General features: G+C 37.9%; 1 protein-coding gene across 2 annotated transcripts in view; it reads right to left on the reverse strand.

Moving 5' to 3' along the window:
- The window catches only part of AGTR1 (angiotensin II receptor, type 1), a 47,928-nt gene that overhangs the window by 17,119 nt on the left and 7,852 nt on the right, over window positions 1–22,957 (reverse strand). Inside the window, exon 2 of one of the 2 annotated variants that reach the window (XM_005863489.2) lies at window positions 20,226–20,310. The exons of the other annotated variant lie outside the window; for it this stretch is intronic. The gene's annotated coding sequence lies outside the window, so the exon portion shown is untranslated. The remainder of the gene's footprint in view (window positions 1–20,225; window positions 20,311–22,957) is intronic. 2 annotated transcript variants of the gene reach the window in all.

The raw sequence follows: 22,957 nt of genomic DNA on the forward strand, positions 1-22,957 counted from the left end.
CTGCTCCCTGCTGGCAAGTGGACATCCCCCGAGGGCTACCGGGCTGCCAGAGGGATGTCTGACTGCTAGCTTAGGCCCGATCCCCCGGGAAGTGGGCCTAAGCCAGCAGGTGGACATTCCCCGAGGGGTCCCAGACTGCGAGCGGGCACAGGCAGGGCTGAGGGACCCCCCCTTCCCCCCGAGTGCACAAATTTTTGTGCACCCGGCCTCTAGTAACTTAATATGCTAATAATTTTGAATATCGTGAGATGAAGAGGTACCAATTCAGAGAATATATGTTTATAAATCAGTCGATTTCACTAGGCATAGTATACATGTCAATGATTGGCTTAAAGCTAGTTTCCAGATAAATTACACAGTTTCTTTGTGCTATACCAACAAATTATAATGTTCTCTTTACATAAAATGTCATTCTGCAACTATGGACTTTCAAATTATTTGGGGGAACAGCTTTAGCTTAGTGTGGATCAGGAAGTCACATAAATTTATGCTCTAGAAGGAAATATATGGGTCAAATTTATTGCTTTTCTTCAGAAAATATAGGAATATATATGTATGCCCATTGTCCCTGTACATATACACAATTGCTATACTGCAAATGCTATTTGGGTTGACAGGTTATCCCAGCAAAGTCTATTTTAACCTATAATGTGGTTGAAATATTATTCTCTACTAGAGGCCCAGTGCACGAAATTCATGCACTGGGGGGAGTGTACCTCAGCCCAGCCTGCACCCTCTCCAATATGGGGCCCCTCGGGCCTAAACCGGCAGTCGGACCCCTCTCACAATCTGGGACAGCTGGCTTCCAACCACTCACCTGCCTGCCTGCCTGATTGCCCCTAACTGCTTCTGCCTGTCAGCCTGATCACATCCTAACCACTCCCCTGACGGCCTGATCAACGCCTAACTGCTTCCCTGCTGGTCTGATCGTCCCCAACTTCCCTCCCCTGCTGGCCCGGTCTCCCACAACTACCTTCCTGTGCAGGCCTGGTCCCCCCAACTGCCCTCCCTCCCCTGCAGGCCAGGTCGCCCCTAACTGCCCTCCCCCTGCCAGTCTGGTAGCCCCTAACTGCCTTCCTCTGCAGGCCTGGTCCCTCCCAACTGCCCTTCCTCCCCTGCAGGCCTGGTCCCCCACAACTGTCCTTCCTCCCCTGCAGGCCTGGTCCCCCACAACTTCCCTCCCCTGCTGGCCCAGTTGCCCCAACTGCCCTCTCCTGCCAGCCTGGTCGCCTCCAACTGCTCTCCCCTGCAGGCCTGGTCCCCCCCCAACTGCCCTCCCTTTGGCCTGGTCGCCCCTAACTGCCCTCCCCTGCTGGCCATCTTGTGGCGGCCATCTTATGACCACATGGGGGCAGCCATCTTATGACCACATGGGGGCAGCCATCTTGTGCCCACATGGGGGTGGCAATCTTGTGCGAGGGCGTGACGGTCAATTTGCATGTTACCTCTTTATTATATAGGATAGTATTTTGCTTTGATTGAAACAACATATGTCAGAGATTTGTAACACTTTATTGCTGGAATGGTCCCTAGAAATGATATGTTCCAGGGTTCACATATTCACACAATCAGAGGGGCTGGGTGTAACAGGTGGGTGACTCAGGCATGGTGGTAAATGCAGGACCCTTCCCCTTCCTCAGAGGAAGTGGGGCTGGGGAAGAGTCACTTGTCAGCTACAACCAATTATGGCAATTGTGATCAGGAGAGATACAGGCCAATTTCTTAAAAATAAGCTTGAAATTTTAAATTTTATGAGAAATATCTTATTTTGAAGTGTTTTCAACTCATGCAGGTGGGAAAAAAAGCAACACTGTGTTGAACTAAAATCAAATCTGGTCCAAGGGCTGCCAATTTACAACATAGGATGTGGGCCAACCACCTATTTTTACAACTGAGAAACAGACTGTAAGCTCCTGCAAGATGCTGCAGACCTGTGTTGCAATGTTTTTAAACTGCACTAAATACCTTAAGTCTATCTTGATTAGACATCCCTTCCTTCCATTTCCACAATTCATGACGGAGGAGATGAAGGTAATAGAAAAGCAGAGGGGTGACTGGATGAGGTTATTATTCACCCCTGCTCCCATACAGCTGGGCTGCCCCACTTGGGTGTGCAGGAGATGGATGGAGCGCAGTGCAACAACTTTCAGAGCGGCAATCTGGATGTCACCTTTCACTTCATTGTTCCTGCCAGCAACTGATTTTTCTCTTTTCATTTTCTATATTGTTATCTTTTAGAGCTTTTGTTGTGTTTCACTAAAGTGATGTCTCCACATGGGTGAATATAGCACAGAATCTGAGATATTTGGGTATTCTTGCATATTGTTTTAACATGCATTTAAAAGAATCATTTAGTGCCCCAAAGGTTTTCTAAAGTGAAAGGGACTGATGCTATTTCCCAGAGCCACACTGATCCAATGTCCTGGTCACATAATTGGTGATGAGGTTAAATTTTAAAAGATGTTTAGTAATTGCTAAAAGATATTTATTTTTTAAAGCTTCACTATCTAAAGTGAACTGCGATGCTGTAAGCATATTATCTGCACATTTGTGTCGCAAAATTACCTTTGTGTTTTTATACTAATATATTCTCCAAATCCGTTCACTGAAGGTTTAGGAACACAAGCAGAAACAGATAAAGAGAACATAACTGCTATTGATTAGGAGAATACATTGATTGAGGGACTTTCACTGGATTAATTCTGGGTGGATATAGGATGTTTCTAATGAACTGTAACACTTGGCTAGCATGTACATGTCTTGGTACTCCAGCTCTAATAAAACTTCCTGGACAAGTAAGTTGATTTTTAATCTTTGCTGAAAAAGTAGTTTATTTCTCATGACTATATTTTGAATTCTGTAAAAAAAATGTACATTTTGGTTAATTGCTTCGTTGGCTGGAAGAACACAATTCATTATTTTATACACAGTACATTAGATGGGGAAGAACAAAAGTACTAATTTCCATTTTAATTTTATGTAAAGAGATAAAATTGCATGCCTTTTCAAATCACAGTAGTTTCTTCTTATCCATGGTTTCACTTTCTGTGGTTTTAGTTACCCATGTCAAGTGTGGTCCAAAAATATTAAATTTCTTCAACCATCAACCTTATCTGCTCCTGACAATCAACCATTGACATTGTCATGGCTTGATGATCCTGCTTCTGATGTATTGTTAGAAAGTCAACAATAGCCTAACACTACGTCAGTGCCTATGTCATTCACCTCACCCCATCTCATCATATAGGCATTTTGTGGTTTCATATCATCACAAGAAGAGTGAGAATAAGACAATATATTTTGAAAGAGACACCACATTCACATAACTGCTATAATTGTTCTATTTTATTATTAGTTTTATTGTTAATCTCTTACTGTGCCTATAAATCAAACTTCATCATAGGTATTTAAGTATAGGAAAAGACACAGTATATATAGGATTTGGTACCATCCACATTCTTGTAACTCAGACAGTGCCATGTTGAGAAGTTCTAGCAGCTCCTTTCCATGTCAGTCCATGGAAAGTGGTGGAACCTGCTCCATGAACCAGAGACAGGCTGTGTGAATGGATCAAAGTGATGTGGAAAGGGCACACATGATGGCCTGGGGAACTTTGTTGTCTTTAACTGGTAACATCCTCCCACTCTCTTAAGGGGAGCATTCACCTAGGACTTTTAGTATTAAGCAGGTATTACGTATTGGGCTGCTAAGATCAAACTCGGGATCCAGGGAAGAATATTGTGGAGGCAGTGGAAGGAACATGGTCTTGACATCTGAAGTCCTGATTGGAGTTTTCATCTCAGACATTGTAGTTTTCATCTCTAGACATTCAATTTCAGTGTTTTCTATGTCTTCCATGTCTCTACTTAACATGTTCAGACTTTCTTTCCTCTAGCTTCTTAAACATATGGAATTCAGTTATAATTACCATTAATGTCCTTGTGTACTAATTCTATCACCTGTGTCATTACTAGGTCTTTTTCCATTGATTTCTTTTTTTCTTCTCTTTATGGATTGCATTTTCCTGGCTTTTTGCATGCCTGGTAAATTTTTTAAAAAATTGATCTTTAGAGAGTTATAGTAAAGGAGAGAGAGGGAGGGAAGATAAGAGAAAGAGATTTGTTATTCCACTTATTTATGCATTCATTGGTGAATCCTTATATGTGCTCTGACCAGGGATTGAACCTGCAACCTTGGCATATTGGGATGACGCTCTAACCAATTGAGCTAATATAGCTAGGGCACATGCCTGGTGATTTTTAAATGGATGCTAAACACTGTGAATTTTGCCTTGTTTGGTATTGGATGTTTTTGTATTCCTATAAAAATTTTCCAGCTTTGCTCTGGGAAGCAATTATTTGCAAATAGATTAATCCCTTTATATTTGGCTTTTGGGCTTTGTTAGGTAAAACCAGAGCAGAATTTAGTCTACAGCTGATATTTTCCCATTCCTGAGACAAAACCCTTCTGAGTATGCTATCTGATGTCCCATGAATTATGAGGTTTTTGCACTCCAGCCTGTGGGAACAGGAACTATTTTCTGGCTCTGGATGATCTCTGGGGATTGTTCCTTCTAATCCTTTTGGGTGATTACTCACACACAAGCACTAAAACACAAAGGCCGCTTTGCAGATCTCTGGGCTCTTTCTCTGTAAAGTTCTCTATTCTCTGGTACTCTGCCCTGTGGACTCTAGCTCCTTGCCTCTCTGGACTTCCAACTCCATCTTCTCAACCCAGGGAGATATTGGAGCTCCTCCTGGATTCTCCTTCCCTGTGCTATGCTGGAAACTCCCTCTGGGCAGTGAGCTGGGGCAATCATAGGGCTCACCTTCCTTTGTTTCCCATCCCTCAGAGATCACTGCCCTTTGTTGTCTGATATCCACTGTCCTGAAAACCACTGTTTCAGATTTCAGATTTTCCTATTCTCTCTCTCTCTCTCTCTCTCTCTCTCCTCTTCCCTTCTCTTCTCTTCCCTTCCCTCTCCTCTCCTCTCCTCTCCTCTCCTCTCTTAGTTGTTATTTTAGGTGAGAAGGTAATCCTTGTTACTCCACCTTCCCTTCTCCCTTCCCTTCCCTTCCCTTTCCTCTCCTCTCCTCTCCTCTCCTCTCCTCTCAATTTTTAGTTGTTATTTTAGGTGAGAAGGTAATCCCTGTTACTCCATCCTGGCTCGCTTGAAGAAGAAGCCTCTGGTTTTTACTTTTGACCCTACATCTTTTGTGCTATTTGATTTTGGAAGAATTACTCAGCCTCTTCTTCTTCTTTGCCTATTTATGAAATGGGGATAATAACACAATACTTAATCAATGGAATCATACAGGGAGAGAATGTCACAGTCTATAAGGTTAGGCAAAGGAATGTTCATACACTGAGAGTGGACTTTAAAACAACACCTGAATGGGATGCATCTCCCTTCTAGCAGGAATCACCTGAGTCCTTTTCTCCTGCCCAAACAGGAATACTTGTATTAGTGGTTGCTCTTATCCTAACTAATGACCCTGCTCTTTACCTTGTGAGCCTGCTGGTAAAGGGACTATAGGTCAAAAGACAACTTGTCTCCTCCCAGAACCCATGAAGCACACACCATGTTTAACTGAAACATTTTGCCAAAGCTATGCCACAACACAATTGTGGTACCATCAACAGAGTCTATGTGATTTACAGTTAAAAAAATCAAATTTTTTCTTATTTACACCTTATTTAAAATAGATGATCATTTTCACCAAACTCTTGTGAAGCAGACTGCATAGAATACTAATTGAGAACATCTGCCCACCATTATAAATATATGGATCTCATTAGCTTATAATCAGTATATTGACTTTTGAAAATAGTTATTTTTTTTAAAGGAAAGATATATTTCTCCTGTCATATTAAAATCCAACTTACTAGAGTAGTAACCAGAGTGAGGAAATAATAAAATTGTATGCCTTTTTTATTGCATGTTTTTTAGGCCAAACCAGTATGAGGCAGCTAGATTAATTACTTTTATACTGTTAAGTACTGTACATAGTTAATTATTTCATCTAAGTTGTGTCTGAACCAGACCTGTGAATTACCGTTCATGCAAGGCAATGATGATAATTTATGTACTCCATGCTACAGCTTGCTAATATATTATTTTTTACTTGAAACTAGATGTTGGAAGTTTGCAAGAGGCTTTTAAAGGCTACCCTGTGACATAAGTTCTAAAATTATGTGCTTCAAAATTAAGGTTGACAACATGCTATTATAGGAAGTAATTTAGATGATGGAATTATAATAGATTTTGTCTGAAAAATTATATTTCCCAGACTTTTACTCTGATCTGTTGACTCCTATGGTTTCAGTTTGTGCTTTTTATTCTGCCCCATTTTACAATGTGGATGTTGCTTTGGGCCCTTCCTAGGTTTTCAACATGCACAAAACCAGGTCTTACCCCCTCACCCAATATGGCTAACCAGACATTTAATTGTGGTTATAAGTGCCTAATGACCTCAGTGCTTAGAGGGGGGCTCACAACTACCCAGGAACTCACCAACCGAAACAGATGATACTAAATAGATGTTTACAACATATGAGCAACTTGACCTAGTTTGATTAACAGGTTCGCAAAGATATTTGTACATAGTCAAGTAAAAGGGAATTTTAAAAGTTTTATAAATTCAAAAATTAAAATTTAAGAGATGCCATTAAAGTAAAAACAAAAAAGATGAAGAGATCAGTAAAAACAAAAAGCATAATTAATAAACCGGTGCTAGAGTCTCCTTGTTACTCCCTGTGTGGTCCTAGAGGAGAGCATCTGCATCATCTGGGAGCTCCCTAGCAAAGCACTCTCAGGCCCTACCACTGAATCGCCTGCATTCAACAAGGTGATTTGTGTATCCATTTAAGTTTGAGAAGCGCTAGTCCAGGACAGTTAGCAATCACTTAAGCTTGCGCATGGATCCAAGAGTTTGTCCCTCCTGTAGACTGGAGAGCTACCCCAATTGCTGAGCTTGCCTCAGTGAAGTGTGGCTGGCCAGGGAGAGACCTGGAATAGCACAGCCAAGCTGTGTCTGTGTGAGGGTCTCCTGCATTTTCATGGATAGCCCTCAAAATTCAGAGCAAGGGTCCCACTGAGGCAAAACTGTGAAGATAGGAAAACAAAACCTATTTCACATAACAAATATCTGTCAGCTCCATTTATATATGGATTGGATGTTAATCTTTTAGAAGACTCAATACAGATGCAAATGTCTTGCTGGATCTTTGGTGGAAAGATTCTTGCTTATTTTAGGAGAATTAAGGAGCATTAAAAATGATGGGAAGTACTCCACCTTCCCTTGAAGCATATTCTTACCTTTTTTGTTTGTATGAAATATGTGAGTTTTGCAACATGAATAATTTTAACTAACAACTGTTTTTTTTCTCCTTAAAATGCTCGCACTTGCTCCTGCCTTGCAGAGGCGGTCAGACTGTTCCACCACTAGAGGTCTGTATTACCTATTTAAAGACATCATACCCAGCAGGCTGGGATTTTATGCTCTCAATGTTGAATAATTTTAACTAACAACTGTTTTTTTTTCTCCTTAAAATGCTCGCACTTGCTCCTGCCTTGCAGAGGCGGTCAGACTGTTCCACCACTAGAGGTCTGTATTACCTATTTAAAGACATCATACCCAGCAGGCTGGGATTTTATGCTCTCAATGTCAATACCTATTTCTCTGTTTTAAGATTTAAAATCTTTTAAAGAGACAACACCATGGAATAAAAATTACAACACTAGGAGACGAAGGAGAAAAACTAATAGGGATCCTTCCATTCTGAAGGGGCCAAGTCTTCACTGCTATTGCTGGACAGCTGAGCACAACTTTATGCTCTGAAACTCAGAAATCAATGGCCAGTCGCAATCAGAGGAACAATATATATTTTCTGCAAAATAGTTTTCCAGAATGTATCTTAAGACCTCTATGTTTAACTTGAAATTTTAAATTATTTATTTTCTTATTGCAACAAAAAAGTTAAAGTGATTTAATTAATTCTCAGTTTAGCTCATTTAAAACACCAATTTTACAACATTTAAGAGTGTTTTAAAATAATATTTTCTTTACTGGTCAGCCAATATTAGATTAAAAATTAATGTTCTCTCAATCTTAATTTATAAGGCTCTGCTAAAATGTTATAAACTAATGCATGAGCCTGGGCTTGCCTGGTTAATGCTATAATAGAAATGATGATTGCTAGTGGCTCTCCCAAGTTTTCACTGTGTCCCCTGCTGGCCCCAGGATTTTCACAAGAGTAGCCCATTTGGGTTAGCCCTCTTCCAGCAGTGAGTAGTGGTGCAGCTCTGAGCCCTCCAGAAATCTAAATGTGCTGCCCATTTACAGAACATCTGATAATGATGAAACCTTTCTTTCCATAGTCTTATAGCACAGGACTCCTAACACATTGCACACTCATAAATTCACATTTTTAAACACAATGGTTGAAAATATTACAGACATAAAAGCTGTAATTTACTGAGTATTGCACCAGGGGTTTGGGATTCTGATGTTAGATTTTCATAGATTCTAATTATGCCTGCCTTTGGAGTAAGTGGCTACATTTGTTGCCAGGCAAGGTGTGAGCTAATAGGCTCTCTCCTTTTAAAAGGCATGATTGCATAATGCTCCTGGCCTGTGCCATCTCCAGAAACAGAAGCAGGCCGAGTGTGGCTTCTGTCTGTCACTTTATTAAAACACAACAATTTGCAAGTGTTACTTAGCAGATCAGCTGGATTCATTTCAAAGGCTAATATTTAACAGAGGAGAAAATAACCCATCCCAATCCCTTTAAAAAGTGTTTTTTGATGCATTCACAGGCAAATTACCTAGTGTTTTATATAAGTCTCAAATCTAGGACTCAAGATAATTTTAATAATGTTTTACCCTGCTTGTCTACATAATTCAACTGATCAATTCTACAGCAGAAGGAAACTAGTTCCCAGTGCAATCATGTGTACTACTGACCACATTATTTAGAACAGTTAAGTTGCATTTCTGTGTATGGCTGGTGGCATATGAATTAACAATTTTCTCACTGAAATGTAACAGATAAACATGTTTTACCCAAACCTGAATATACCTTTCAGAGCTTCTGACTCTTCTATTGTTTAAAATAAGTCTAGCTTATACTTGCATCCAATTATCAGTATAAACCTATAATTAAATATTAACAGTGTTCACTTGTATACATATGTATATGTTAAAAAATAATACCGATAGTATAGTAACTAATTTAAAATAGCAACAGGAAAATCTCAGGCTCTGGAGAATTTGATGGGTTACATCTCAGAGAGAAATGGTCACAACTAGACCGTGGAGTCAGTCCCCAATTCTAGTCTGATTCTGGTAGTGGTTAGCAATGTGGCCCCTTAGGCTCAGTGTCTGTGAAAAAATGAAACCAATGAGAGAAGCCGGCCTGTAGGGGTTGTTGTTGTTATTGTTTTGGTGGATTAAGTAAAAAAAGGCAGATGAGGGGCCTGACCTAGTAAATGTCCAATGAATAGATGTTAACTATGGTTTTCTCTGATCCTTTTTGTTTACACTTATCAAATAGCAATATAATACAATGACAATAATCATAGTTGCCTCTAAGTGTTACTGTGAGAAGTAAATAAGATTCTATGTATGAAACAGTACCTGGCACTGGATGCTTCCCAAACTTGTCTCCCACAGTTTTCACCCATAAAACTGGATGGAAAGTTTGGAGAGTTTCAAGGATGATTCATCCTGGATCTGAGGTTTTTATTTATTTATTTTTGAGTGCGAAGATCTGCCATTTAGATTACTTTAAGTCTGACTTATTTCTTTCTTTTCTGGATGATGACTTAAATTTGTGACTCTACCCAATTAACAAGACAAAATATTGCACGGAAGTAAGAGTCAACTAGAAAGAAATTATTTTCAGTGCCATTAAAAAAACTAAAGTTAAGAATTTGTTCAACCTCAGGGAATGAAAACAACATAATCATGCTTAAAATGCTATTTTCAACCCTTTCATTACTCCAAGCAATCGTTTTCCCTGTATAGTCTCTCTTTTCAGCAGAAATTTCTGTGGGAGAAGGAAGCTGTGACTAGCTTTTTCCTAGGGACAGAATACTGACTCAATTTCAGACATTATTTTAACTAGCTTGTCTTCCCAATACTATTTGGATTTAGAATTAGAATTGCTGAATTTTGCAATGAGCACCAAAGAAAACAAAGAAAGACTAGCTACTGACATACAACTAAAAAGGCTTTACCAGGAGGAGGACTAGACTTGGCAGTTTGGCCTTGATGCAGCAATTCCCAAGGACGCCCTGGAGTTACAAAGGAGGTGCGTCCTGAAGTCGGAGACACTTGCCTGGACAGAGGTCCCATCAATTCAAACCAACTCTCACGTTTTTGTGTGAGAGAAGGAAAACCTCTCCCTTAAAGTTATCTATTGTATATTCTCAAAACATCCTAGCTCCTTGCAAGGTTGATTTTATGGAATGTCAGTGATATGAGGGGCACTGGGAAATAAATTCCTGTCTAGTTATAAATAACTAACTGTTCCTATCATTTATGAGCCCTAGGATCTGAAATTGCCCCAAAAGCTCTTTTGGGGTCACATTTCAGTTAAAAGCCAGCCACACACTGGCAGTTAAGGCCTCGAAACCACATCTTTCTGTCAACTTGGCATAGCCTAGTTTCCACGAGCCTTCTTATATCACCACTTCTTTGGAAATCAAACCAGCATTTTCATATGTACATACCCTAAAACTCTCCACATGTGCCAAAAATGTACAAAATGTTTACTGTAGCATTGTTTACCAGCCATTGAGTATTGCTTTTCTAGAATAAAGAAAGCTGCACGTTTCCCCTCATTCTATTCATGATTACTTCTCATTTTTCACTCTTGGGGGCCTGTAAAGCAGTTTAAAAAACTGGTGCATGTGGGGAAAGCATGGCATCACAGATGGTTGTCTTTTCTTTGTCCCTATCTGCTAGAATTAGTAACTGGTAGGAGAGGAGCTTAGAAAATCAAGTTATCAGCAGAGAAACTATTAGTCTTCATTTTCTTGTTTCCTACCTGGAAATACAAATTGTTAAATACACCGGTTTCCTAATCCTCATTAGGAAATTTTGAAGAATAGCAGAACAGGAGAAAAAAAAAAAGAAAAAGAAAAAGAAAAAGAAAAAGAAAAAGCATAATGAGAAAACACGGACACTAAAAATAGCACAGCCCTAACCGGTTTGGCTCAGTGGATAGAGTGTCGGCCTACGGACTCAAGGGTCCCAGGTTCGATTCCGGTCAAGGGCATGTACCTTGGTTGCGGACACAACCCCGGTGGGGAGTGTGCAGGGGGCAGCTGATTGATGTTTCTCTCTCATCGATGTTTCTAACTCTCTATCCCTCTCCCTTCCTCTCTGTAAAAAAATCAATGAAATATAAAAAAAAAATAAAATAAAATAGCACAACGTTGTGATTGTTCCTTCTCACTCAGAGCACCCTACATATTTACAGTTGGTTGAATTTGAGATTTTCCATTAAATAATTTTATTCCTAGTTACATGTGGATGAATGCCACATATACAATCCCAACTGTATCTTTTTGTTTAGAATTCTTTATGTTGGACTTGAAGATACAATAATTTAAATGGAATAACTGGTATATGAAATTATTTTACATTCCATGGTATCCCTAGGACTTAAGTTCATTGGTGTATTTGTCTAAGAATAAGGATTATTATTAGAAGCAATCTAATGGCAATGTCATGCAACCCTAACTCTCTGTTGTTGAAGAGTTTTATTTTAAGGTCCAGAGACATGGGGTTAAGGTCAGTGACAGGCAAAGTCTTTTGAAGTATACCAAAGGCACTAAAGAAATCAGTTGAGTATTCAGGAGGAACTGACATCAAATGCAGGTTTTCAGTCTGGCTGGTGTTGCTCAGTGGTTGAGCATCGACCTATGAACCAGGAGTTAATGGTTTGGTTCCCAGTCAGGGAACATGACTGGCTTGTGGGTTCGATCCCTAGTTGGGGGCCTGCAGGAGGCAGCCATGATCAATGATTCTCTGTCATCATTGATGTTTCTATCTCTCTCTCCTTTTCCCTTCCTCTCTGAAATTAATAAAAACATATATATAAAAACCCACAGGTTTCTTTTTGTATGGTTTCTAGGATACTGGCCTATTTGCTGTGCTTGAATATTCTGGCACAGAACTGTCTCAGGGCCTTTGTGTTTGCTCTACCCTCTGTCCAGAACAATCTTCCCCCAGACTCCATAGAGTTCCCTCCACCTTGCTAAGGAGGCTTTCTCTAAATACCCATTTAAAACTGCCCCTTCCCCTCTCACTGCTTCCAAGTTCTATTCCCATTCTCCAGGTCATCCAGTCTGCTGTATTACGTATTTGATTTGATTGTTTCTCTGTCAACATGCACTGGCACTAAGTTCTGAGGCCAGGCTTTTTGTCTGCTTTGCTCACACTTCATCCTCAGTGCTGAGAACAGTGACTGGCATGTAGGTGTCTAACAAAAATACTTACTAAACGTATCACAGCAGAATCTGTTGCAAACTGCAGTCTAAATAGGAGTAACTTGTATTTAATGTAATTCTTTCAGGATTCTTACTCTCATGACATTTCTTTGATATTTCTATTTCAGATTAAGAGAAAAGAAACTTTAGGATTACCCCACACCCTTTTAATAATAAACTTCTAGGTCAGGAATGTTGCAAACTGAAATGTCATCAGGATCTGGGCAGTTAAATAAATGTGTGAAGAACCCAATATAAGGCATTAGGGAGTGGTGGGGTCTGTGATTAGTATGTTCATATACAATCTTACTTAAAGGCATTCAGATAAAAACGGAATTTAAACCACAGGCCTGTCTGAAGAAAATCTGTTTACCTGTAGTTTCCAAGGCCCATTTCAGCTGTCAGTTTGTGGCCAATAGGACCATGAAGACATTTTGTAGGTCATAACATTTTTTTCTACCCATTTTCAACTATATACTTAGGCTTGGGTATGTGCCTGACTCCACATCAGGACAGAAATACTCAACTGATCAAATCTAATTACATTTGCTTTCCAACTAAATTGTGTATCACCTTCTCCTCTTGTGAGAGACATGGCCTCTCTTGGATCCCCAACATCTGATTATTTCAAACCTAATTGATTTGTGACATTTCATTAATACAGTTAACTAAAACTAATTATACATATTGAATAAAAGTTTCCTGTGAAATGAATTATTTTACTTAGCCTAAGGGTTCTTAATTGGCATGATGAACTGCTGAGAAGGACTGCAGAATTACATCCTCTTGGGATGGTTAGCTATGTATATAAAATCAGCCAATATGTATTGATAGATGATAACATAGAAACTAAAAAAAAAAAGTGATTAAATATGAAAGTTAAAGATATAAAAACATCCTCCTAAAAAGATAAAAATAAAAAAATTGATTACATAGATCTCTTCATTTTAAGATGTCAAATAAGTCTATTAAATTTGTCCTATCATAAGCAAGCTAAACTAATTTTTAAAATTTATTGGCATTTATTGTTTTATTCATAGTATAACTTTTCTTTTACTTAACTGGTACATACTCCATTTCTCCTTCTTTAACTCAGATGGTATGTTTTGTCTGTCTATCCATCTAATTAATTTTAAATCCTAGCAGAAATGTAAGAAGAGCCTACTACTACGTCAGTTGCCCCAAACCAAGCTGATGTATTGTGGGCTAAAACTTCCCACAAGGCCATTTCCAATGTCCTGCTCTGTCCTATTGTATATAGATAAACATGCTCTGTATAAAATGAAGACAGGTGTTCATTAATGGTTTAATTGAATAAAAGATGGCTAATCTATTAGTGTTACATATATCACATGAGAAGCTGTTATCATTAGTGGCTAATTCGCGTTGTTTTCACACTGCCAAAGCAGGTTGGACTTCTTGCATTGCATTGTTAAAGAACACACTCAGTTGTTTTTTCCTTCTGCTCTGTACACTGACCCCACTGGAGGGTCCAGGAGGCAGCAAAACACCCACATTCTTCTTCTTCTTTGACCTGAGAGCATCACTGAGGAGCCAAGGCTCAGGCTCTAGGTCAAGAGATAGCCTTGACCTACTGCCTGGTTTTATCTACAGCAGCTGTTTGCTTTCTACCGTGGCCCCTGCTGTGTGTAAAAGTATTTTGGCTTTGCCTGGATGAGAGGAGGAGGAAGACTGCTCCTGACTGGATGTTGGACTTGTGGTATGACATTATTCCTGTTGTCTGTCCTAGGACCCCCTGGGTGATTTTATCATTTGTTTACATTCTGAAAAGGTGCAAAGACCTAGTTTCAGATAACTGGTTACCTTCTGCCAGGTATGCACTACATTATTACATTTCTAAGATATCCTAGACCTTTCTGGAATTTAAAAAAACTACTCCTATATGTTTCAATCTTCTTAAATGTCTTTATGAGAATTACCAACTAGTTAAGGGGAGAATATGACAACGCTTTTGGTACTAGTCAAAAGCTCTTTCTGCCAACAAAACAGAGTCTTTGAATTTAGAGGCTAATTCTCTTTTAATTGTTGAAAATATTAACAGTAATATAATTTAAATTAGTCTCCTACATAGTTAGTTATGTGCTAAGTATATTATTCAAACCTAGGAACAATATTTATGTAGAATAATAAGTTATTTGGGATACACTCTATAAAAAGATATAATTTTTTTAATTGAAAAACATTCCACACATAGCTAATGTTTACTTTGTCTTCTTTTTCATTAGTAAGACTCTAGCACTCATATTTGACATTTACAAATTGGGTTCGAACTTCGAAATCATAAAAATTATTTATGATTTCATTGAAAAAGGATACTTCTAAGTGTGCAAATAGAACATTGGCTGAATATTTATATACCTTTGTCACAGCCAGTTATATAGCTATTTCAAATATTCGATGCTTCAATGACTCAAAGACAAATTTGTTTTTAACTTTTTGCTTTGTGTAACACACAACTATTAGTTCAGAAGCCAAATATAATTAAACTAGTAGGTATAAGTGACTGGAAAGTAATTGAGACTGACATTTTAATAACAGGATCCTATTAGTGGAAAATGGTGACTGAGAACTTGAAGAATATACTATAATGGGGTGATTATATTAATTAAAATAAAAAACAAACTACCATTATTGTGATATACATAATTTGGAAATAAAAATGGAGAATACTAATATCTTGTACATTTTCATAAAAAAAGAAGAAATAAGTGGTCTAAGATTTATTTTGCTTCGCTTTCCAATTGCCTAAAAAACATAAATCAGCTTTAGCCAATATAATGGAGACCTTTCTGTAATTGTAGAAAAATAAAATCTTACAGAATATAAATAGTAAGAAAGAAATATTGGCCTTTGAAAATGACCCTACATCTTTTTTAGTGTTTCTTACTCAGAGAGGTCAGTGATAGAGGTAAAAAAAGCCAACAGCCATATATTAGCTCAATATAACTGTGTACCTCTTTGCACAATTTTTAAGAAATCAATAACCTCTGACTTTAAAAAGTTAAAATTATTTTATATACTCTTCTAAAGTCAGATATATATATATACACACACACACACACACCTTTTAAGGTGTATAGTTTGATGAGTTTTGATAAATGTACCCATCTGTGTAATTACCATTACAGTCAATATACAGAATATTTTCATCACCCTCCAAAATCCCTTATACTCCTTCTCCCCTCCTCCCAACCCCAGTCCTTGCAGTCATTGATTGGTTCTGTCCCAATAGTATTGCCTTTTTTAGACTGTCATATAAATGGAATCACACAGCATGTAACATATTCTGCATGCTTCTTTTACTGGGTGTAGCCCTAGTTTGCTCTTTTCACTGCCAAGTGGCATTTTATTTTATTTTTTCTGAGTGGCATTTTATCATGTGGATGGAGCACAGTGTCTTTTTCCATTTCCCTGTGGGTGGACATTTGGATTGTTTCCAGTTTTCAGTAATTATGAGAGAAGCTGTTATAAACATTCATGTTTAAGTCTTTGTGTGAACATATATTTTCATGTTTCCTAGGTAAATACCAGAAAGTAGGGAGGTTGGTTAATAAGCATTTATTTAAGTTTACAGTGGGGCCTTGACTTATGAGTTTAATTCGTTCCGAGACCAAGCTCGTTAAGGAGCTCGTAAACTCAAATTACTCTATCAACTCAATGCAAAAAATCGGTGGAGAGACAGCTGGTATCTCAAAAAACTCATTAGTCGGGACACTCGTAAGTCAAGGCCCCACTGTACAAGAAATTGCTATACTGTTTCCCTAATTGGCTGCACCTGACGAAGGCTTTTAAGATGCTAAGACTATACCAAAGTGTATGCTGATGAAGGAACCTGATTCTCACTGAGCACAGATTTATTTTTATTTTATATCCAGTTTTAACAGGTTTAGTTAGCATTTTTTTAAAGTCCATGGTGAATTAGAAACAGTAAGCTAGAGGCTGTACAGATAGGTTGTTAGCCAAAAATGATATTCACTAATATGACTATAATTACTGATTTTTTAAAAAGGCAGGAACCTACAGGGCTGAAATTTTCCCATTTGATAAGTTCTATTTGACAAGTCCCAAACATGTCCATATATTAGAATCACCAGGGAATATCCAAGTGTCAGAGCCCAGGCTACACCCTTGAATGAATAAATCAGGAATCTGGGGTAGAGCGAAGACAGCAGTATTTTTTTTAAGCTCCTTGGATGCTGTCAGTTTGGAACCACATCCTGGAAGCCCTGTAACGGCCTGCATGGCTCTGGCAAGCCTCTGCCTTTGTGGCTTCAATATCAGTGTTGTCCTCTCTATAAAAAGATATTCTAGGTACGTTAATTCCAAGATGATATTAACATGGTTCTAGGTATCATTAGACTGATAACAGTCATGCTTAGGAGACACCACTGCCCAAGAAATGGCTCTACTCTGAATGGTTTCAGGGACTTCTTGGAAAGAATTTTGTTCACATGATGAAATTTTTGTTCTGTAAATTGAGACATTCATATTTGTTTTCTCTTAAATGATATAGCTGTATATTTTTTTAGAATATTTTTTATTGATTTCAGAGAGGAAGGGAGAGACCGAGAGAGATAGAAACATCAATGATGAGAGATAATCATTGATCGGCTGCCTTCTGCATGCCTCCTACTGGGGACTGAGCCTGCAACCTGGGCATGCGCCCTTGACCAGAATCGAACCTGGGACCCTTCAGTCTGCAGGCTGACGCTCTATTCACTGAGCCAAACCAGCCAGGGCAAAACATTGCTTTGTTGTTCCACTTCTTTATGCATTTATTGATTGCTTCTTGTATGTGCACTGACTGGGATCGAACCCACAGCCTTAGTGTATTGGGACGATGCTCTAATCACCTGAGCTACCCAGCCAGGGCCATATTGCTGTATGTTTTTAAAAACAGTTCGAGCATATGGAACAGTTTTTGATTACTGAGGGTGACTTATTTTGATAAGCCTGATGTAAAAACAAAAAAAAACAAACAGCTTTAAGAACTTCTCAAAAATAATTTTTGAATAGCAATTGTGAAACTTATCAGCTATTTTTAGAGCTGGTCTAAGGAGCTAAGGAATCTAGGCTATATTTTCAAAATGTTGCTCCATTTGCCAAATGTATAAGAAGTTTGGACTCTTGGAGGGTGTTCAAAGCTGAGCAGATTCTGTACAGGTGACAGTGTTTTGAACACGCTGCCTTGGTACATCTATACACATCAGTTCTATTGCTACTGACTGGATTGTGAGAAAATTTGATATTGAAGATACTTAGGTGTCATTTCATGAAAGACTTAATTTCCTGTATTTTAATATGCAAATAAACAGGAAAAAGAAAAGGGTGCCTATGAGAACCCAATACCAGTTAACCCACTACTCAGAAAATTGGAATTTAAAAATGATTTTAAATTTCCAAATAAGTTTAGGAAAGCATACAGCCTTTTTACCAATAGAAGTCTGCTGCTTTCCTAATAAATTTGTATATACAGTACTGTCCAATAGGGCTCTCTATGATGAAAGAGATGCTCTCTATCTGTGCTGTCCAGTGTGCAGCCACTGACTACATGTGTCTACTGAGCACTTGAAATGTGGCTAATACAACTGCAGAACTGAAGTTTCAATTTAATTTATTATAAATAATTCATATTTAAATTAAAATAGCCATAGTGGCAAATAGCAACCATATTGAACAGTGCAGGTCTATAGGTGTTAAGCCACTGAATATGGTCTTTATTCTTTTAACTATCCTAATCAGGTTTCCCCCATTTTCATAAGTAGATTTCAACCAAAATTCTTTTGGTCCTATAAAACAAGGTTTAAAATACTGTTTACACATTACTGGTTTAAATCAATAAGAGATCAGAGTTCTGTGGTTGTCAGTTGGTTAAAGGGACATTACAAAGTTCAGAAGGTCCTTCTGAAAATACCTTTTGTATTTCAATATAATGCCCATGGGCTGGGATGGGGCCTTGGAGATCATCTCACAGGAAACCGAAGGTAAAATTGCTATAGTTAGTAGCAGAATTGGTATAGCATCGATTTAAAAAAATATTTTTATTGATTTCAGAGAGGAAGGTAGAGGAAGAGAGAAATAGAAACATCAATGATGAGAGAGAACCACTGATTGCCAACTTCCCCCGTCCCCCCTACTGGGGATCAAGCTCACAACCCAGGCATGTGCCCTGACCAGGAATCGAACCATGACTTCCTGGTTCATAGGTTGATGCTCAACCACTGAGCCACCCACAAGGGGGCAGCATCGATTTTTTAACTAACAAAATATAACCTAGAATTAAGCATGTTTTGCTTATTCGTCTCAAACTTAAAAATTTGAAAAAGCTTTACATTTTACATAATGTTTTCTTCAATGTTTTGCTACTTGTAAGCAAAATGTAATTGTGAATGTTAGAGACTGAGGGCTTCCAACATGCAAAAGGGCGGCTGGTCCCAGCCTCCTTTCCAGGCATCACTGTCCTGCTTCTTCCATGGCAAGGCAGATGGGCTGTTAGGGACCAAGAGCTCCTTCTATTAAGTACTCTTAGGAGGTAAAATAAAGCTTCCTGTCTTAGTGTCTTCCTAACTAGGACATATATTTTAAACACTTTCTCCAGAGCTGGATTTTTGCTGAAAATATGCAGTGTAGCTTCCTAGGCTTAACCACACCAAAAAAAAAAAAAAAAAAAAAAAAAAAAAAAGCCCTAAAGATTTCCAGCAACAGAACTCTGTGGAATGTTGCTATTTTTATCTCCAAGATTAAAGCAGTCCTAAATAGTTTCCTAACACCACCATGGAGTGCCCTTCAGCAAGCATTTCCTACTTGCCAATCCAGCAAATAATAGAGTCCAGGGAAGTTTGTCAACCTTCCCACCACCCATCCTAGCTACCTTCTACTTTGATTAGGTTCAATCACACATAATCAGAAGGGGGAAACTACTCTTTTCATTCGCCCTAGGGGGATTAGTGAGTGTCGCCCCTGTTATTTGGAAAGCTGAGGGCTTGTTCTTTGAGCTGAGTTTTTATCAGGAAAATAAATATTGCAAGCTGGGTAAATTCAGGAGTTTTATTTGTATGAAACCCATTTGACAGGAGTTGGGCCAACAAAGGTTCTGAGTGTGATGCCCTGTTACTCTAGGGACTCCTGCCTACCAGGGCCTTAGCCAGCATGGGCATTAAAGGGAGCCTCTATCTCCAACCTCATAGTGCCATTTTCCCTATTTCTTAATGGAGTAAGGGAGACTTTGTAAGAATGAGACTGAGGCATGTGGCTTTTCAGAAGGTGAACAGATCAAATTTTAAGGTTTATGTGCTTCTGGAAGTCAATGCTGGGGCATCTCCAATGACAATTCTCCCATCTTGCAGCAGTAAGAGCGCACAGCATTCTCCTGGTTCTTCCAAAGCCCAGAGCTGTGCTGCATGGAGAGCCATCACCCACTCGGAGGGCAGTCCCTGTCACAAAGGACTGCAGATCTTTCACATGGTTTAACATCAGTTTATACCTGGATATCCTGGTAACTCTGACACCATTTGCACTTAAACTCCTCTGAGTATATACGTGTTCTTAAGCTGTCTACTGGAAGGAATAGGTAAGACTGGAATTTCTTTCTTCTTCTGTTTCTGTCACTGGACAGGGATTTGTGTGGCTTCTTGTGCTACCTCTACTGTTGATGTGTTACAGAAAACTCCTAGCAGATACAGTGCTACAAGTGGAAGGTATTTACCTGGACACAGAGCTTCTGTGATGGCTTCAGTGACTTACTCAGATAAAGGCCCAGCCATTTTAGAGCAATTTATGATATACCAGATCTGGAAAAAAATTAGTGAGATTCACTAAATATCATCAGATTTATTTTGTAATTTACAGAGCAAGCATTAACACTACATTTTATGAGTGGTTTTGGAGGGAATGAAGTCATCTGGTCCCCGCTGAGGACATCTTCTTATACAGAATCAGGCTGCACTGAATGGCTACCTTGTCGTGGGATCTCATCCTCTGCTTCTGCTCCACATCCGCCCCAGCCCTAGTAGACACACACTAGAGAATAAGAAGTAGGCTATTTTCATGTCAAATAGTGCAGTTTTATTCTAAGACATTTCTGTAGACATAACTACTAAATATAAGAAATATACCACCAAATATAAGTGTGGTTATCACTGGATGGTGGCACTTAAATTGGTTCAATGTTTTATACAAATAATGCACATGCATTATTGAAATGTAAGAAAATAGATTAAAATAAAAATAAGAAATGAATGATCATAATTCCACAAAACAAAAATAGCTATTTAAAAAAATATAATAGATTAGATTTTTACTTGTGAATCTAGTTAAACTTTGATAAATACTTATTTTTAATACAAAGCTTAAAGTGTTATTGAACCATAACTTAAAAAATATTTTAAAAGATCTTTGTTTTTGTAGTTCATAGAATATATGCATGTGAGATAAATGTAAAGTTACAGATGAGTATACTTTAAAAGTACATGTCTCCTAGCCCTCTCCAATTGTCTCTCTGGATCCACTTCCCAGAGCTACTTCCTACTAATAGTTTCTTACGTATCCTCTTAGGACTTTTAGAAAATATATTTACATGCATATAAATGTGTATATCCACATTTTTTTTAAAAACTCTACACATCATACTAACATTTTACTATCCTACTCTTTGCTTTATTATTTTTAACTTAACAATATGGCTAGAAGAACTTTCAACATCAGTGTATGTAAATCTGCCTCATTCAGGTTTTTTTTTTTATTCCTCACCTGAGGATATTTTTTTCCATTGATCTTTAGAGAGAGAGTGGAAGTGAGGGAGAAGGGATGGGGGAGAGCGAGAGAAACACTGATGTGAGAGAGATACATCGAATGGTTGCCTCCCACACTCACCCTGACCAGGGCCAGGGATCGAACCTGCAACTGAGGTACATGCGCTTGACAGGGAATCGAACCTGTGACCCTTCAGTCCTTGGACTGATGCTCTAACCACTAAGCAAAGAAGCCAGGGCTGCCTCCTTCATTTTGAGGACTGTACTGTATTATATTCATTGCACTGATAACATAACTTATTTATTAACCAATCCACTATTAATGGACTTAAGGTTTGTTTGATTTTTTTCTTTTCAGTTTCCCTTTTTGGCTGCTTAAAAAATTGCCTCAATAATGATATTTATACATATGCATTTTTATATTTATTTGAATATATCAGTAACATAAGTTTAAAACATAATTATTGAAGAAAATTGTTTGTATTCTCTAAGTTTATAAAAGATATTTACAAAATGTCTTCTACAAAAATTATACCAATTTATGATACCAAAAATCTGGTCTTTAACAAATCTTAAATTTTTTTCTCTGTTGGATAAGTAAAAAGTATGTATTTTCTTTGATTTGCATTTCTTTAGTTACAAAAGAGGCTGTGATTCTTTTTGCTTTCTTGGTTTAGATAGTTATTCTTCTACAAGTTTGCCAGTCATGGCTTTTGCTCATTTTTCAAGTTGGTTATTCATTGTTTCTTATTTTAAAGAGCTTATGTTATATTAAGAAAACTGGCATTTTACATGCAGTGTGTGGCAAATTGCTTTCCCAAGTTCCTGTTTATCTTTTTATTTTGTTTATGGTATTTTTTTACTACACAGCCATTAAAATATATTTTTAGGTAGCCAAAAAAGCATTTACCAATGCTTTTCATTATGGATTTTGATATTTTTATGTAAGAATTTTTTTTAAGCTGAAGAGTTAATAAGAAAGATTGTGATTAGGTTACTTTTTTAAAACAACACACATCAACGTTACTAAAGCATTGTACAGAAGAATTTTGGCATTAGAAGGATCTATTTTTATCCCTATTTCTTGGTGGTTTTTTTGATAGCAAAAGAAATTTCCCATAAGATGACTTCTCCTATAAAATATCGCTCCGGTGTGAATTCTGTGGAATCTTGTGAAGTTCTAGTGTACGTTAGGGGGCAAAATTACAGATGGGTCAGATTTGTTATTCTTCAGAGAGTTCGTAGTGGTTGTCTAAGATCTAAAATCTAGAGTGGGTTAGAAGGAAAGTAATAGAAATTCTAAGACAAACAGAAAGTAAGAAATATAAAAGTAATAGAGGTTTATTATTGGAAATTTTGAAAGCACATAAAAATAAAAGGAAAGAAAAAAGTCACCTTTGATCTTAGTAGCTTTGATCTTAATAACCCTCATGAGCTTTTAAGATTTGTTATATATGTTTCCTAGTCTTTGTTTTTTGTTCTACAAATATGTAGGCATTTAAAAATTATGGCAATTTTACTCACAAATCAGTGCCAATATACCTATATTGTTTTCATTAGAACACCAAAGACCTAAGTAAGACCTTATGGAACCTTGACTAGAATCTACCAAATACATATGCACACTGGATCACATTCAGGATTTGTTTTTATACACGGTTTTATCCACTTATGATTACCTTTCTTT

Source organism: Myotis brandtii, unplaced genomic scaffold (assembly GCF_000412655.1).
Source record: "Myotis brandtii unplaced genomic scaffold, ASM41265v1 scaffold179, whole genome shotgun sequence".
In the NCBI taxonomy this organism is placed as follows: domain Eukaryota; kingdom Metazoa; phylum Chordata; class Mammalia; order Chiroptera; family Vespertilionidae; genus Myotis; species Myotis brandtii.